Genomic DNA, 19,048 nt, shown 5'->3' on the forward strand with positions numbered 1-19,048 from the left:
GAGCAGTGGTCGGCAAACTGCGGCTCGCGAGCCACATGCAGCTCTTTGGCCCCTTGAGTGTGGCTCTTCCACAAAATACTGACTTCTGCGCATGGGCCATGACATTTCAATTGTACTGTATGTGTGCACCCGCACGTGGTATTTTGTGGAAGAGCCACACTCAAGGGGCCAAAGAGCTGCATATGGCTCGCAAGCCACAGTTTGCTGACCACTGGTTTAGAGGAATCCCACTGTGTAGATTTAGAAGCAATCGCAAGTTTTGACATTTCATATAGTATTATGTGAGAATTAAAAGAGAGTATCATTATTTTACAAGAATAATATATTCTAGTAGCAGTTATACAAGGTGGAAAAGGTGAACCAAACACTTTTTTAAAAGGTGAAACTCAACAATGGGCTTTCGTGTGTGTCGGGAGGTGGTGAATAAAATTTTTAAAAAATTCTTAAAAGTAGAGAGATGGTGAGGAAGAAGTGTGGGTCAGAGGAACAAATCTGGGCAGGCCATCCGGAATTTATGGAATGAGAGGCAAGGTTAGGAGAGAAGTGGCTCAGCTGTACTATAATCCGAGTGTGGGGGCAGTCAATGATAAGAAAGACTGTAATACCTTAATCAATAAAGGAAAAAAAAAATTAAAAAGGAAAGATTGACCAAAGGAAGTTTAAGTTCCTGATCAATGTTGTCCCATTGATAAAGGACACCCCGTTTCTGCTTGCCTTGGCAATATGATCTTTACCTTATTGTATTTGCATTATAATATAATTATAAAACATACGCATTTTTAAAGAGGAGGCACCTAATTACCTGCACTTTGGGGAAAGTCTGGTGGTGGTTTGGGAGGTTTTTGTCCCACAGAGTATGTAATTAATGGAAAGAATACTACTTTTATGTAAGTAGACTAATGAAGGCTCCCTGTTCTGCTGATCCATCGTTATTTCTACTCATCCTTACCATATCAATATTCTGTATCCACCTTATCTCCCTGGTACTCACTGTGACCATGAACGCTTGGGAAAAGAGCCAAGAAATCCAAAACCCTTGGCTGGGAAAAGCAGAAGTGCATACTCCTGGGGACCTGGGAAGGGTTTGCAAACATCTAGGTAGTTACTGTTTTAGTTGCTCTTTCTTGACATCACAGCCATAAAACCCCCACTGCTCTATGTCAGCTTAGTTCATGCTCCTCCCCCTTCCCAGGGTTATGCATTTGGAATACAGTTACCAGGGCATATTTTTTCCCCACTGGTAATTATGCCATGTAACATTACTACATCTTGAGCAGCTAAGAAAACGGTCCACGGTTTTCAAAGAAATCTGTGAATGGTTTTTGGGAATTGCACTGACAAGTCTGCCTATAGAGGTCTGCCTGTTCATTTTTTCGGGGGAGGCGGGGAGGAGGAAGGGTTATGTCCTTTATCAGACTTCCAATGGCATCTGCAACTCACAATGGTGGTGGTGCTTCACATTGCTTAGCTTCCATCATCACCTCTTCCTTTTAAGTTCAGTCTTACACAAACAAGTTAAAATATTTGCTGTGTATGCAGAATAAAAATTGCCAGAAATAGCAACAAGAAAATAGAGGTAAACCCTTTTAAAAAACTGTCATCAGTGTAATGAGGGTAGAGAAACAGCTCCGGTCTGCAAAATATTAAGTATAGCTTCCAAATTCTTCTTGCCTAGCTTGAGGCAAGAGAGTTTGCTGGGACTTGACAAGTCTTCTACAATCAAGAGGAAAGTACATATTCCCTCAAAAGTGTCATAGTCCCAAACAGAAGTGGTAACCCAATAATTCCTGCTGTCATGGGATTTACATGATAGTGTGGGAAGACAGAAAAGAAAGTCTTGAACAAGGGAATTTCTGATCATGATAAATGGTCTAAAGAAAATAAAACAAGGTGATATGTTGGGTATCTTGAGGATCAGTGGTCAGGGCAGACTCTCTGAAGGATGACATTTGAATCTAAGATGTAACTGACAAAAAGATGCCGGCCTGGCAAATAGCTGGGGGCAGAATGTGCCAGGAAGAGGAAGAAGTAAGTAAAAGGAACCTAAGGCAAGAATGATCTTGGAGGGATAAGAAATGATAAGAAGATCATCATGGTTGGCTAGAGCCAGTGGGAGAGATGGTTGAAAAGTGTGAATGTTCTAAATCATAATTGAATACAATTTAAAAATATGAGGAGATGGAAAGATTTGGAAGTAGGCTAATTTCTTGGTCTTTTATAGCTGGGCATTGGTATATACTTCTAACACATGTTGCTAAGTAAAATAATGATTCAAACCTCTTAAAAATTTAGAACTAATTTCTTAATATTTAAAAAATATATCATGGTAAAGAAAAATGTAAGTAGTTCAGTACTCCCTTTAGTTGCATTTTTTTCCCAAAGAAAAAGTTATTCAAAGTAAAGTTAATATTTGTTTGTTAAAGAAACATTGATATGGCTACACTTTTGTAAAATTATTCTTCCTTCCTTCCTTCCTTCCTTCCTTCCTTCCTTCCTTTTGTCATGCAGATATGATATGCATAAGATGTCTGGGATATTGTTCATCTAATGTCAATAACATTATTTTCACTTGTTATCTATTTGTTTTATTTACAGTTTTACAATGGGCATGAGATGGCATTTAATTGTGTTAGTCACATATTTTGTGGGGTGTTGCTTATAGTGCTTTTACCTTCTTTGGCCTAAGTAAGTGATTTTGTTGTGTGTTTCATTCTTTCTCAATTCATTTCTAGCATTTAAAATTTTTACCCAAGAGATTTAACTATCTTGTAAAAATTTCAGCTTTCTTTTTTTTTTTTTCAGAGACACTGCAATAGGAATAACTTTATCAAGATATTTTCTAGCCTTTTTCGAAACAATTTTTTTTAACAGTTATCTGTATATTGTATTGTGTGTTCATCACCTGAAGTCAAGTCTTCTTCCATCACCATTTACCCCCTCTTTAGCATCTTCTACCTTTCCCCCACCCATTTCCCTTTGGTAACCATACTGTTGTCTGCATCTATGATTATTTTTCTTTGCATAATCTCTTCACATTTTTTCACTCAGCCCCTCCCTCTGACAGCAGTCCATCAGTTCTAGGTATATATGAGCTTGTTTCTATTTTGGAAGGGAGGGGAAAGACAGCAAGAGAGAAACGTCAATATGAGAGACAAGTCAATGGTCGCCTCCCCCGGGCACTCTGACCATGGCCAGAGGTCAAGCCTGCATGCCCTTGACTGGAGGAGTTGAACCTGGGATCCTTCAGTACACACTCTATCCACTGAGCCAAACTGGCTAGGGCTTGTGTCTAACATTTAATTATTTAATCCATTTTGGGTTTATTTTTATGTGTGGTGTTTATTGGTTATAAGTCTCCTCTTCAGCTAGTCTTAAATTGATTATTTAGGTTAATTGCTCTATATTTTAGTTGTAATTTCTGTTTGGTCCTAAGAGATGCGAGTGTAACATCCACTTACTCTGCTGCCATTGTGGATCTCTTTAACTGTGTCTATCCTTGTGAACTTGAACACTTTCTTTCAGCCCATAATATTAACCAGAACCTTATTATTTTTACATTAATCTTTAATATCTTTTTACTGGTGAGACAAATAAACTAACATCTTAAACCCAAAAGAATCTAAGTAAGACCCAGCCAAGATCAACCTAACTTTAGTTGACACATAGACCCATGAAATAACAAACAGTCATTGCACTAAGCCACTGAAATATTGGAGCTGTTTTTGTGCATCATTAGTGCAGCGATAGATAATGAATCTGGTCATTTTCAAAACTAGATATCATTACTTGTTTTTTGGTCCCATAAACACAATTTCTTGAAAACTATCTTCATTTATTATTAAACTGACTCAAGTTTGTGAGTATAGTTGTGGTTCTTTCACTTACTAGCTCTATGCCATTGAAAATTTTTCTTCCTCTAAGTGAGCCTGAGTTTTCTCTTTTGTAAAAGTTGGATAATAATATCTTCTATATAGCACTAAAGATATATGTGAAATAGTAACTTATTTAATAGTCACAATGGATTTATTATTAATTTAGCATAATTGTAAAATGTATTATTTACCACTTTATAATATGTACTTACCTGGGCTTTTTGAAAATCAATGCATACAAAACTGTTCAAAACTGTAGAATATTAAGTGTCAGTGCCTTTATTCTGCTCACTGTGATACTGCAGAGAAATTATTCTTCATCACTGCTCAGCAAAATCATCATATATGCTTAATGTTTAATCATCACTTTTATGATTTTATTTTATTTTTTCCAGTTTCCTTGCATTATTTTAGTGTCTTTGTTACTGGTTTTTAAGAGCTTGTTTATGACTAAAGATGTTAACCATTTCTCATGAATTGCAAATGAAATACCATGTTTTTTTGTTACTATTTTACTCTGGTCTTTTACTTTTTGGTTGTATTAAATTTGTGTATTAAATATAATCATGTTCTATTTAGAAAAAAAAAGAAAATCAATGCAAATATCATTGTACAAGTAATTTTAAGTTGAATAAATGCAGACATTTAGAAATACATCTTATTAAATAAAAAGTCAGGCTTATTTGGTCCTATGTTCTTTTTTTTTTAACACACCATCAATAAGTATTTATAAAATATTCATAAGGCTTTTTTTCAGGGTAGCAGGTCAGACAAAGAAATGCCAAAATACCTACCTTTTTAAAATAAGTGATACATCATTCAAAATGAGGCCACATGACATTTGAGATCAATCCACAGCCAATGGAAAACAAAACTGGGAAAGGGGCTCCATAGAGAAGAGAAATGGGTCATGGATTCATTAAATGAAAGATAAGCCTAAACCTAGATAACAAAATTATGCACAGATAAGCATCAGTGACTACAAATAAACCATGTGAATGTGAGGTAGTTAGAAACAAGTTTCTGTGGAAAATGCCACATATTTTCTGTGTTGTTGAGAAAAAGAGATTAAACTGCTAAGAACTAATCAGTGATGCCCAGAGCGACTGCTACACTTGATTTCCAAGGCGATAAGTCATGTCTTGCATGTGTAGTGGGTGAGTCCTACGAATCAGGCCTGTGTATCAGTCTAGGTGAACTGGTGAATAAGATGATATGGCCCTACCTCTTAATCTGCAGCCTTGCAGGGAGACACAAAGGTTGTCTTTTAAAAGTTTCTCTTCGGTTTCTCAAACCCACATAGCTTCAGATTAGAACCCTTGCACATGCTTGCATTTGCTTTCACCTCTGCCTGGAAGGCTCTTCTCCTTTCTCTTGGCAACCACCATATGCAATTGCAAATTGTAAATTGTTATAAAGCAATGGAAATGAGTGTAACAATGCAGACTGGAAGGATTAGAAGGAGCAAGGCACGTGAGGAGGAGGGGAAGTAGGATGATATCTCAGAGAGAAAGGAGCTTTGCCCCTCCTGGAAGTGAAAGAAGGCCACCATGGGTGCATGGAGAGTGAAGTTGACTGAGAGCCAGGTCACGGGGCTTCTGGGTAATGAGGTTATCTCAAAAAGTGTCAGGATTATATTTAAACTGTAGTGGGAAGCTCTGGAAGTTATTTTAAGGAAAAGGGGGGGCACATAATAAGTTTCTTTAAAAATCTTGCTTTGGCCAGGACCGGTTTGGCTCAGTGGATAGAGCGTCGGCCTGCGGACTGAAAGGTCCCAGGTTCGATTCCGGTCAAGGGTATGTACCTGGGTTGCGGGCACATCCCCAGTAGGAGATGTGCAGGAGGCAGCTGATTGATGTTTCTCTCTCATCAATGTTTCTAACTCTCTATCTTTCTCCCTTCCTCTCTGTAAAAGTTCAATAAAATATATTTAAAAAAAAATCTTGCTTTGTTACATGGAGAATAGATTGGGGTCGGAGGGTAGAGAAATAGTGGGAGCAGAAGGGGGCTGTTGCAAAGTTGTGGTGTGAGGGGATCCGTGACCTGGAGGAGGAGGATCATTATGGAAACAGAAGTGGGAAGCTTGAAGACATATTTTGGACATAGAAACAATAGAAGTTGGTGATGGATTGGATATAAAGAGTGACATAGAGGGAAAATTTTAAGATGACTTTAAATTTCTAGAAAGTTGAATAACAGTGGTCAAAGGAGATCACTGGCTAGATTTGTAGACCAGGCTGCTGGCTGGGGACATAGCTAAATGACTCTTCAGGAATAACATTGAATTAAAGAGGGGCTTTGATCATACAAGTACAGAGCACAGTGGCAGGTGGGACTCAGAGAACAGAGAGGCACAGACAGGCAAAAGTCTAGACAGGTCATGTTCACAGGCTATATTTAGTCTAGAGACCTGGTCTCACCATCATGTTTCAAAACAGCGCCAGGCAATCAAGGCAGGGAGCTGGGGGGAGCAGCATCAAGGGAGACAACATGATAGAATGATAAGAGGTTTCAGAATCAAGCAGGTCTGAGAAATAATTACTGGTTGTGTGATCTTGTGTGACTTGCTTGAATTACTTAACCTTTTAAAGCTTCAGATTCCTTATTTATAAAATAGAATGAAAATATTTACCTTGTATGTTATGGAGATTAATTCAAGCAATATTTATGAAATACCTTGCACACAGTAGATGCTAAAAATGTAGTTCTCTTGGCATCCCTACTGTGTAAATTAATTCATATCATTTAGAGCTCTCACTCATTTGGCTACCTAACTAATCAAATCCTGACACTAAAGGACTTGGTTCTTGTCCAGCTCCCCTCAAGTTGTGTAATGGAGAGTGGGGAGATAGGAATAGTAAAGATGGAACTAACAATTATGATATATTCTAAATCACATGATAGAGACTAATTCATACAACATTATATACCACTAGAAGCCCAGTGCACGGATTCGTGCACCCATGGCCTGCGGGGATCAGTGGACCTCAGTGCCACCACAGCCTGGCCTTACTTGCCAGCTCGTTGGGCTCCAGCCCGCTGTCCGTGTGGATCCCACACAGCACAAAGTAGTGTGCAAAGCAGCAGGCAGCAGCAGGTGGTCAGGGAGGGGCCCGCGCCCTGGCTGGGTGCAGCACCTTTCCCATTCATCCTGGCCCTGCTGCGCCTGCCACTGCCATTCAGCGCGCAGTGGAAGTGTCCATGAGACAGGTTCGCACTGCCACAGCTGCACTCACCAGCTGTGAGCTTGGAGTCTGGTGCCCATCTGTCAACTGATCCAGGCTCCCACTGTGGAAGCTCACTGACCACCAGGGGGCAACTCCTGCATTAAGAGTCTGTCCCCGATGGTCGGTGAATGTCATAGCTAGCGGCCAGTCATCTGATTGTCCGGCCGTTTAGGCTTTTATATATATAGATATTGCATGGTGCTAAATTCTTTATTTCTTATATCTTCACAGTAAATCTTGAGACTAGTATTGTTTGGTTTCTTTTATAAATAAGACACTTCAGCAGAGTTTTGGAGATCTGAGGAAGGTTATGGAACACCTGCCAGAAATACCAGGATTGGGACATAGTGGGTCTCATGCTTGTGCATTTTTTCTTCTTCATGTGCAGCCTGTGCAAAAGGCAGGCTTTTCTGAATTTTAGAGCCTGGGCCTTAAAACCAGTCTTGATTCCCAAGGAAGAAATTAGCATCATCTACAAAATAACCTTTCCCCTGCCCTAAGAGGACTCTATTAGTTTGGGAGGTATTATATCCCATGGTTTGAGAAGGAAATTGTTTGAGAGGATTTATCTCCTCTTTGAGTTTGGAAGAGCTGAGTCATTCACTCACGGAATTTATCATACTTCTTTATTTTAGAGATGATAGACTTCCGAGTCTCTGCAAGGTCGTTTGACACCTTGAGATCACTAAGTTAGCGGCATTTTTGTTATTTCAGTTTAATAGTCTTCAGTCAGTATTTTCATGGTGCCCCAGGCATCTCTTCCTCAGAATTTTTTTAAATCCATGAGTCAATCCTTAGTAGTAGCAACAATGATTTTCCTTAGTAATATGACCAGTGAAAGGTGCGCACGCGTGCACGCGCACACAAACACACACACACACACACACACATCTAATTGTCATCTCAATTTTGATATGACCAAAATAGAACTGTTAATTTTTCTGCCTCAAATCTGCCAACCTTTCCCTACAGTCTTTCCCTTTGTAACAAATGGTACCATCAGGATATGAACTTCATCTATCCTTGCTTGACTCTTCTTTCTCTTTGGGAATTGACATCCAGATGTATGTCAATACTGTCTTTGAATCGCCACTCCCTTCAGTATCACCTCCCAAGAACATTTTTTACTGGGACTACCTCAATAATCTCCTATTAGTCTCTTCCCTTATCTTCTGTTCCCATTATCTTCAGAGGAGCCAGAGTGGTCCATTCACAATGTAAGATCCTTTGCCCTGCTTGATCTGAACTTTTACATCTTGGCCAACTTTACTTTCACACCCACTTGGTTCTAGCCACACTGGCCACCTTTAATTCCTCAAACATGCTAACAAATTTTTATTTCAGGATTTTTGCACATGCTATTCTTTCTGCACAGAACTTTCTCCTCCCAAATAGGCAATAGATATTGCCGTGCTTCCTTGACATTTCTGTAAAAATATCACCTTGTCAGAAACTCTTTCTTGACTACTCATTATAAAATGGCAACACTCTCCCCATACTTCAGTTCTCTTTTCTCCATAGCATTCATCCCCACTTAACATTGTATATATATTATTTTCTCACAACCCCTTCCATCTATCTTGGGTGTACAATGCATGAGGTCAAGAGCTTTTTCTCAGATTTGTTTACACTTAGAATAATGCCTGACTTAAACTACAAATTCAATTTATATTTGTTGAATGAATAAATTGGTGTTAATATTTGTGATATAGCTTGTCATTCTTGTAGATTGGGTCAAAATTCTCTTTTGAAAAAAGAATTATATATATATTGATTTCCGAGAGGAAGTGAGAGCAAGAGAGAGAGAGAAATATCAATGATGAGAGAGAATCATGATTGGCTGCCTCCTGCACACCCTCTCCTTCCCCCACCCCCCGCCCCCCGCCCACTAGGGATCAAGTTTGCAACCTAGGCATGTGCCCTTGACTGGAATTGAACCCGGGACACTTCAGTCCGCAGTCCAACACTCTATACTCTATCTGCTGAGCCAAGCCAGCTAGGGTAGGCCAAAATTCTTAAGTTTATTAATTTTATAACTGCTGACATCAGGCTTTCTTATAATTAACTCTGACTTTGGTATGAAATATTCCCAATTTGGGGGGACAGCAATTTCTATAGTAAAATCTTACTATTGACTGGATAATATTATGACCAAGTCATATGTGGCAAAAATATTGTGAAATATTTTTTGTATGTAGAATTTTTCCTTATTCCTATGTAACACTAGATTCTGCTACATTTATTTTATTTGCTTTAAAATTTAATGCTTATTATATTTGGGGGATTAAATAAAAATGAAAACCTTTTACAGTGTTATCAACAGCTATGTTATCAAGAATTTTTAACTCTTTTTAGTAAGTTTTACATGTAATAGAACAAGTAGGATTCTTTTTTTTTTCTGACTTAATTCCCATTGACCATCGTTTGTGCTGCAAAGATGAAGCTATGCACTTCATCTTATCTTTCACACAAACTAAGAGTGTCGTATTGAATTTCAAAGCATGTGCACTTGAAATTGGAAGTCCACTGTCAGGGAGGAGAACCTGCCTTAGCCACATCTTGCTTCCTCTCCTGTGATGTGATACAGCTAATCTCAGCTGAACTACTTGAGATGCTTGTTACTGCTACAATCTCAATGAATTTAGAGTGGTAATCAATTAACAGTAAATAGGTTTCTTTGTCAATTTGGAAGCATCCCAATGAAGGTAAAGAGAGAGTGGAATAAGGTGATAAATAATGTATAGCTGGAAAGAATCCCTAATTCCTCCTGCCCACTTATAGTTCCTAAATTATTTTTTAGGGGAAACACGAGACCAATAACCAGAAAGCTAGGGCACAAATTAACTCTATTTAAGAATGATTTTTAAACTTAGAGCTGTGACAGTTTTGCTGCTTAAACCTGGATTTTATACAAATGCAGCAGTTGCCAAGGGCCACTTGCCTGTGACCCTCCTGGAGAGCTCGTTGGTACTTATCCCCTGTAATGCTGCTTTCTCTCTTGCTCTCTCCTCCAAGTTACTTTCTGACTTGCTTGCATCTTCTTTTGTGCCAGTGAAGAGTACGTGCTAGTGTACACACACTATTGCTGCTTTTATTCTCCTCTGGTAACTGTTTTTCTCATGCCTCACAGGGTCTCACCTTGGATGGGCTTTCCTTTTATTAGAGTCTTGACAGCTTAGAGATTGTTGATTGGAACGTCAAACACTCTGAGGCGTGGATGCCAGCATGGATGTTCTTTTCCGCTCATTACCTGTCTTCCACTGGCCGTCCTGCCTGGGTGTGGGTAGTAAAGGCCTATCTTCCTGTGCTCAGTTCCTAAGACAATGGGCAACGTGTGGTAATGTTTTAGCAGCTCCTTCCTCATCAGTGACATCTGGGGATAGTGAATTCACAATTTAGCTTGCCCATCCTCACTATGCACCAAGGAAATCAGTCTGATGACTAGGAGGTTTGGCTTCCTGGTGTTCTTCTCAAGCCTCTCCCACCGCCCTAAGTCTGGAGGCTGCCATAACTGTAGACAAGCACTCTGGGTTCCCTTTTTAGATCCAACCAGCTTCTTAACCTGGTTTGGATGCCTCTTTTGAGCTTTTTTGTTTTACATGGTTCCAAATGGACTTTGCATTGAGAACTGCTCCGACCTTGAACATCCTTCTCCTTTGAATTAGACCCTTATGGATTGATTCTGGCCCAAGTTGAGAAATGAGAGCTCCCTGGCCCCACTGAACTTGATAATCTTGTATACTAGAAGGGGCAGCTTTTCTGCTTTCAAAGGTCAACTCATTCTATGCGAGTTTTAGTTAGCTGAGAACTTTTAGGATTTAGAAATTGGACTAGATTTCAATCAGTGCCACCTCTATAAAGAGGTGGATTTATGTGAAGTTGAAGAGACTTCATTTGCACATGCCCCTTCTGATATCCTCACAGGGGCTCTAGCAATGTGTTCACATAGACATGCTTTTGTAAATTTGCAAAAGTAAGATATTTTAATGGCAACCATTGAAAACCACTATGTTTTTTTACTCCAATTTCCACTCTGTCATATTTCTACTCATGTCTGGTGGCGTTAGTGGACCAGGGCATTTGTTCGATATGGTTAAGGAGAATGTTAGTGAGACATATTTTGTTTGGCTATGTTAGAATGGAGTTATTGTGTTTAACAATCACTTCTATAAGGAAGCCATGGCTACCTTGAAGGCGCAAAGCTCAGATCTCCCTTCAAGAGAACAAGCTGGCATGCTTCCTCCAGGGGCTACACCTTAAGATCCATCACAACATAATGCTAAGGCCATGCTCTCCCTGGACTGCTCTCAGCCAGCAAACAAGCTTGGCCAAAGTTCAGAGCAGGACCGTGCCTACCAGATGCAGAATGGGCAACCTTTGCCATGCAGCTGAGAATTTCTGAGTTGCACTGCAGTCTGAGGTTTCTCCCAATTATCCTTCCTTTCACAGGTATCAGATCTTTGTTATGTTTGAAAGGTTCTCCATACTTCTGTTCCCCCTCTTCTTTATCTTCCACAGATAGTCCCCTCTTGCATATCTAATTCCATCTTGGTGTTTGCCTCTCAGAGGACATGAACTGACAGTTAAAGGTTTCACAAGTTGGCTTGTGTCAGACCTTTGTTTAAACTGAAGTTTGGCTGACAATGATGCTAATGATTTGCACACTATATTGCCTTTCTTCTGCTTAGTGGTTCATCAACCAACGTTTGATTCCTTAACTCAAATTTGGTCAACTATATCTCAGTCACTTGTCAGCATCTGACAATATTTCCCACCTCCCCTCCTTACTCAGAGCATTTTTCTAATGTCTTCATTCACTGCTGACTGACCTATATATTTTACTTTACCCAAACAAACTCTATGTCATTTCTGGGACAGACTTGCTTATGCTCTTTCTTTTGTCTGAAATACCTCCAGCCAACTAGACCTGTGCATATTTCTTATTAATTTCTTGCTGATGTGACATGAAAATCTGACATTGACAATAGTAACAAACTCATAATATGGCATTACAAGGATGTTTGTGACAAACTGGTAAACAAGTGTCATCAATTCAAACAGTAATTGCAATTAATCATTATTCCAGAAAACTTGAAATGTACTATAATTTTATAGGCCATTTATAAAAGAAATTTGATATTTTCTCAAATATGACAACAACTCTAAAATTTTACGTATTACCAATAATGAGTTATGAAGCTTATAGAAACATTTTTAAAATAGTAAAAAAATAATTTTTGAACAACCACACTAGAGAAAAAGACAATTATTTATCTGCTGTTGATTGAGTTGTGTTTCCCCTCAAATTCATACGTTGTAGCCCTAACCCTCAATGTGACTGAATTCGAGTTAGGGCCTACAAGAAGATAATTAGAATAAAACGAGGTTATAAGAATGGGTTGACAGGTTAGTGTTCTCATAAGAGATGCTAGAGAGCTTGCTCCTTCATCCCCACCCCCTTGCAACATGAGGACACAGACACAGAATCTTCCCCAAACCTTGATCTTGGGCTTTCCAGCCTCCAGAATTGTGAGAAAATAACTTTCTCTTGTCTAAGCTAACGGGTCTATAGCATTTTGTTATGGCAGCCTGAGCAGACTAAGATAGTACTTTCTATTCTTTCTACAGAACAGTGGTTCTCAACTGGGTCTGATTCTCTCCTTCAAGGGAACATTTGACAATGTCTAGAGACATTTTTGATGGTCACAACTGGGGGGATGCAAGGGGCATCTGGTGAATAGAGCTCAGAGAGGCCATGGAAATTCCTACAATGCATAGGACAGCTGGTTCCCCCCTTCGTCTCCTCCTACTTCCCCCCAAAATTACACCTCTCAAAATGTCAAAAGCGCCAACACTGCAAAACCTGAGAAACCCTATAATAGAAAATGATATAAAATCTTGTGATCAAAGAGCATATAGCCAATTCTAAGGGAAATATTATAGGGATATGCTAAGCAAGTAATTAATAAATATATTATTTCATATTTTCTGGGTTTCTGAGTTTGCTTGTGATATTTTTAAGAGTTGTAATTTATATTTTTCTATCCTAAGTAAAAATTGATTTTTATACCAAATTTGATATTCTTTTTTTAAGACACCCCTCAAAATATTATGATGTTCAGTTCCCAAATCCTGAATTCATCCTTTAGAATTATGATTAAACATATATACAACACTAGTAAATTTTGATTCCAGTGTGATTCTGGATCTCAACATTATAATTTTATTTTTTGGTATAGTCTGACAATTTAAAAATGCTTAGTAAAGTTTAATTAAATAGAACACTTTAATAAATGGAATAAAATGCTGTTATTATTATACATGTAGGCAAGAGAGTTGGCCTTTCTCACTAAATCCTTTTTGACCTTTGTGGAAGATTTTCTTAAGCTGTTAAAATATAGAGCATTCACATAATGTATCCTGGGGTCTCTTCTTTAGTGATGTATAGTCACATGGGAGTCACCCATAACTTACCCACATTTTTCACCCCACTCTCATAGAACTAATTACCAAGTCATGCTAATTTCAAAATTTCTCAAATATTTTTCATCCTGTCATGACATTAATTAGGGCCTCCTTGAGACAGCTGAACAGCTTCCTATTTTGATTGCCCACACTCCTACTTCATAGTTCACACAGCTAGCAAATGATCTGTCTCCAGCAAGTCATCTATCCATGACCATGCCAGTGCATGTTCAAGCCATTCAATCAGTTTTCATTTTCATTTCCACGTTTAAGTGTTAGAACTTGTTCTTTAGAAGAGGCCTCATGTATACCATGGCTACAACTGAATCAGGGAAGAGGCCAGAGCCTCTACTCCTTAGACCGTCCAGTATCCCTTGACCTCCCCTGTGATCCCTGTCATGATATACATGTACGACTAGACTGACTGTAATAATTTATCCATCAAACAAGGACATATCTGAGAGTAAATGGTGAAATGATTACTAATTATGCTGGGTTAGTAAGTAAAAAGTGAGAGGCTATTCCAGGCATATTGGAATGTGTAGGCACTTCATTGTTTCTTTTTTAAAAATCCTCACTTGAGGATATGTTTTTAATGATTTGAGAACGAGAGAGAGAGAGAGAGAGAGAGAGAGAGAGAGAGAGAGAGAGAGAGAAACATCGATGTGAGAGGGAAATATCCATCTATTGCTTCCCATTTGCGCTCTGACTGGGGATCCAATCCATAACCCGGGTATGTGCCCTGACAAGGAATCAAACTCACAGTCTTACTGCGCATGGGATGATGCTCCAACCCACTAAGCCACACTGGGCAGGGCTCCAGTGTTTCTTGAAGTGTAATTTGTAGACTCCAGCTGCAAATCAACCCTATCAACCTGGCTTGCAGATTTCTTGGCCACACACACTACATCTAGAGCATCACGACCTCGGGAACTTGGGCGGAGAATGGGGTATCTCTAGGAAGCAGCTACCACTGTTCTACAGGACTTTGAACTGATTCCCTAATCCTTTGCTCCTGACCATGTCTTTTACTGTAAGCTGCTTTCAGTGTTCTCCAAACATCATGTTTACTTCTGAGACTGTGTTTTTATATATACTTTATATATTGTGGACCCTTTCAATTCCTGTGCACCTCAGCTAGAGCGGAGTGCACTTCTCCATGGTGGAACAGAACTCACTGCATTTTAGTGCTGAACTCATGATCTTAGTGGATTAGTGTTCCAGTATTTTAGGTATCCATTTTTCTTTATTATTAAATTAGGAGCTTCATGAGGGTAGGGACCATGTCTCACTGATTTTATAACATATCACACAATACTTAGTGCAGAGTAGTTAGTTGTTCTATAAAGGCTTAATGAATAAATAGCTTGGTAGATGAATGAATGAAGATAATGTTTATTATCACTCCTAATTCTTTTGGCTCCCTAAATAACTATTCTAAGTTCAATCTCAAACTCCCTGACTATATTTACCGAGTGATTATATTATTATGTTTGGAAAATTAGCTAGACGAGTATGTGAACATTAAAGTTCTTAATATATACTTGAAAATCTATCATATGGCATTTTAGAATTTAAAAAAGCATAGAGATCCCTTAGATTTTTCTGTTTTACAGATGAGACTGAGGCTCAGAGCAATGCATCAGAAGTAGAATCTTGACTCATTCATCAGAAGATAAACTATCCCTGAGATGGCCCAAATATTAGGGCCAGGCACTGAATAGGTAACAATATTATATCATAATGTTATGGGTTGGTATGCCGGGGTTCATGTCCCAGCATCAAAAAGGGTTCAGGAATCTGGAAAAGGCTGTGCACAGATGACATAGAAATCCAGAGACTAACAAAGAGTCTGGAGATGAGATAAAATTTTGTAAGGCATTGGGGGTCAGAGGACCTTCAGCTAAAGGAACTGAAGACTCCCTCCTTGTCTAGGACCCTTGCTTTTATTAACACAATTTGTCCTAAGGCAAGGTGGAGATAATACACTTCATAGGGTAAGGTTTCAAAGGGTACAGAAGCATTGTCAGTTTGGGGAATAGCCTGCGGCTGTACAGGTGTTTGGTCAGTAGGGGGCAATAACATGTAGATTAAGATGCCCTTTAACTGTCTGGCAGCCACAATCAGTTTCCTATTCAGGTTTGGGGAAATGCCTTTAGCCATTCCCAACAGGTGACTACTTATGTGACTCAACCCTGTTGAGTCCCCAAGTCTCATCAACCTTTTGATGAAACTCTTGAAATTATGACATGCTGGAATTAGTCTCAGGTTGGGTTCCTTAGGAAGTGGAATCTGAGGTGGAATTTAGCTGGAAGGATGTTTATTAAGGGGAACCTTGGGATAAACACCTGTGAAATGGAAGAAAAGAAAGCAGGATTTGGCTGAGAAAGAGGCTGAGCTACAATGCAGTCCCAATGGTTACCTTAGCTGATCCCAAAGGAATTCCAGGGCAAGAGCAATCCTTCAGAGCTGTCCTGAGTTGGGTCCTGTTGGTCAACACTTTATACACCTGCATTAAATGTGGGCCAACTCAGAAAAGGTGTGACATTGGTAAGGCAGTTCTCTGCCATTGAGATAATCCCTAACTGGCTGAGAACTGAAGGCTGTCAGTTGATAGAACTCCTAGCATCTTGGTAAAATGTTCTTCCTTGAAGGGAGAATTTAGGTAGCAAACCACAGTATTACCACATAAGCTTTTATAAGGATAGATTTTTATATGGATACTAGAGGCCCGGTGCACAGATTCATGCACCGGTGGGGTCCCTCGGTCTAGCCTGCAGGAATCAGGCCAAAACCACTCTCCGACATCCCCTGAGGGGTCCCAGATTGTGAGAGGGCAGTTCTTGGGTGACACACCCCAGAATCAGGCTCCCTCCTCTCTGGTTCCAGGTGTGTCACCTGAGAACCACAGCTGCCAAGTCACCACAGCTCGGCAGTTCCTGCATTGAGCATCTGCCCCCTGGTGGCCAGTGTGCATCATAGGTACTGGTTGGGGCATCTTGCCCCTGCTGGTCATTGTGAGCCATAGCTACTAGTTGGGTGGTCTAACAGTTGGATGGCCACTTAGCCTTTTCCTATATAATAAAAGGCTAATATGCAAGTCGACCAAACGGCAGAATGACCCATCACTATGATGTGTACTGACCACCAGGGGGCAGACGCTCAATGCAGGAGCTGCCCCCTGGTGGTCAGTGCACTCCCACAGGGGGAGCACTGCTCAGCCAGAAGCCGGGCTCACAACTGATGAGTGCAGGGGCGGTGGCGGGAGCCTCTCCCACCTCCATGGCAGTAAGACATCCCCTAAGGGCTCCTGGACTGTGAGAGGGTGCAGGCCAGGGTGAGGGAAGCTCCACCCCTGAGTGCATGAATTTCGTGCACCAGGCCTCTAATATATATATATATATAGATGGATGAGGATTTTGGTTTGAATCAAGTAACTTCAGCTGATGGAGGTGACAGAATGTTTCTGCAAATGTCTTTTGGGTCTCAGTTTAAATGCAGCTATATAGAGTGATACAATATAGCAAATTTGTATCAGAGTCCTCTAAAATTCTTGTTGTGATCTTTTGCAGACTTTTTGGATCTGGAAACTTTTTTAAGGTGGGAGGAGTTTTTATTACTGTTTGGGATATATATAGAATTTTCTGAAATTTCTGAAATTTCTGAAATTTCTTTTATTATGTATAGAGGTAACTTTTGATAACTTTCATTCTTTTCAATTATGTGATGTCTTAACAGATTTTTAAATATAAAATACGCTTTTACTTCATTACAAATCAAAATCTTAAAATAATGGTGAATAATTTTTGAAGTATAATGCTATGCTATGCTAGATTTCATAAGACTTAAAATTTTCATATGCGTATGTCCATGAGAAGTTGGTTTGAATTCCTATTTTGCCTATTTTTATATTTAGGTATTAAGATTATGTAAAATATTTGAAAATAAATTGGGAAACTAATCATGTATTTTTATTTCTCAAAAGGGTTTATATAGTATAAAATATTGTTGTTTTAATTTGGCACATTTTTGCTGAGTGATTCATTAATTAACTTTTACTTTTATTTTTTTTCATGATTACTACCCCTTCAGGGTCAATTTTTAATTATATCTATTAGGGAAAAAAAGTGTTTCACTGATATTTTCAGAGCGTTAGCATTAGTTTTAATACATGATATTATTTTTAATTATGTCTGTATTACACTGTATAAAATTTCTCATTCTAAATTTGTGTATTAGAATGTTTTTTGAGACATTATTTTTGGGTGATTTACTTTTAAAGAACTATTTCTTAGATTAATTAATTCTACATTTTAACTTTTCCCTTAAATTGCTAATTTCTGCATTTAAAAAAGAATTTGTTTCTTCTGTTTTCATAAATTTTACTTGCTGTGCTTCCTTTCAAATTTTTGGAATTAAAGATTTGGTTAATATTTTTCTTTTTTGTTGGTTTGTTAGCTTTTTAATAGCTAAACATTTTACATTGAGAACAATAGTGTTTTGAGTAACTTTGGCCACTTCCCAGGTGTTTGGTATGCAATTTTATCTCTGATACTACTTTATTTTTTCTATAATTGTTATTTTTTAATATATGCAATCTATGAAGATAACCAATTTTTCAAACAGTTGAAATTTTTATTTAACATTTTAATATTAATTTGTAGGTTTTTAAATTTTTGTATTGGTTTCAAAGAATAGAATTTCTGGAGTTTTTGATTAAGTTTATATATACTTTTTAAAAATGAGCTGATATAAGAACTATGTTTTCAAAAGTTCTATGGATATTTGAGAAAAAAGTGAATGTATTCTGTTTTCAATATGAAGTTCAATATAAATATGTCAACTAAATATTAATATTTAGAATTTTTATATCATTTTAATCTTATTTACTTATTAAAATACATTAATATTGCATTAAAATCTCCACCTCTTACTGTGTTTCTGTTACTTTTTTCATTGTATTTTGATCAGTTTTTTCATCTTGTATTTAAAGTGTAATTATTTATGACTCCAGTATCATTATTAAGATTTTATCTTCATACAAAAAGATTCTGCATTTTTAAATTTTTGTTAGTCTTCTTTTCTGTTATTAAAACAATCTGGCTTTTTCTTTTCCTTGGATTTAACTGCTACATTTTCTAAATATTACTTTTAATAATTCTTTGTTATATTGCCTTAGGGAGGTCTATTATTGCCAGGTTTTGTTTTGTAGATAGGTCTAAGGGTTATCTTTAACAGAAATCTTTATAATGATAAATGTTATGTTAGATTTTGTCATTACGTATGGAGATTTCTGTATTTTGTATTTTGTTGTTTGTATGTTTTGCTTCTTTTACAATTTTCTTTGCTCTTTTTGTCATGTGATGTGTTCATTTAAACTTGTTTTTGCTTAATGATTTGGGAGAAGAATATCCTGAAAGCAGTATTTTAGAAGTTAGCTTTAAAATAAATTAAAAAATGGCCATTGGAACATACATTTTGCTG

This window comes from Myotis nattereri (assembly GCF_964212035.1).
Source record: "Myotis nattereri genome assembly, chromosome: 2".
In the NCBI taxonomy this organism is placed as follows: Eukaryota; Metazoa; Chordata; class Mammalia; order Chiroptera; family Vespertilionidae; genus Myotis; species Myotis nattereri.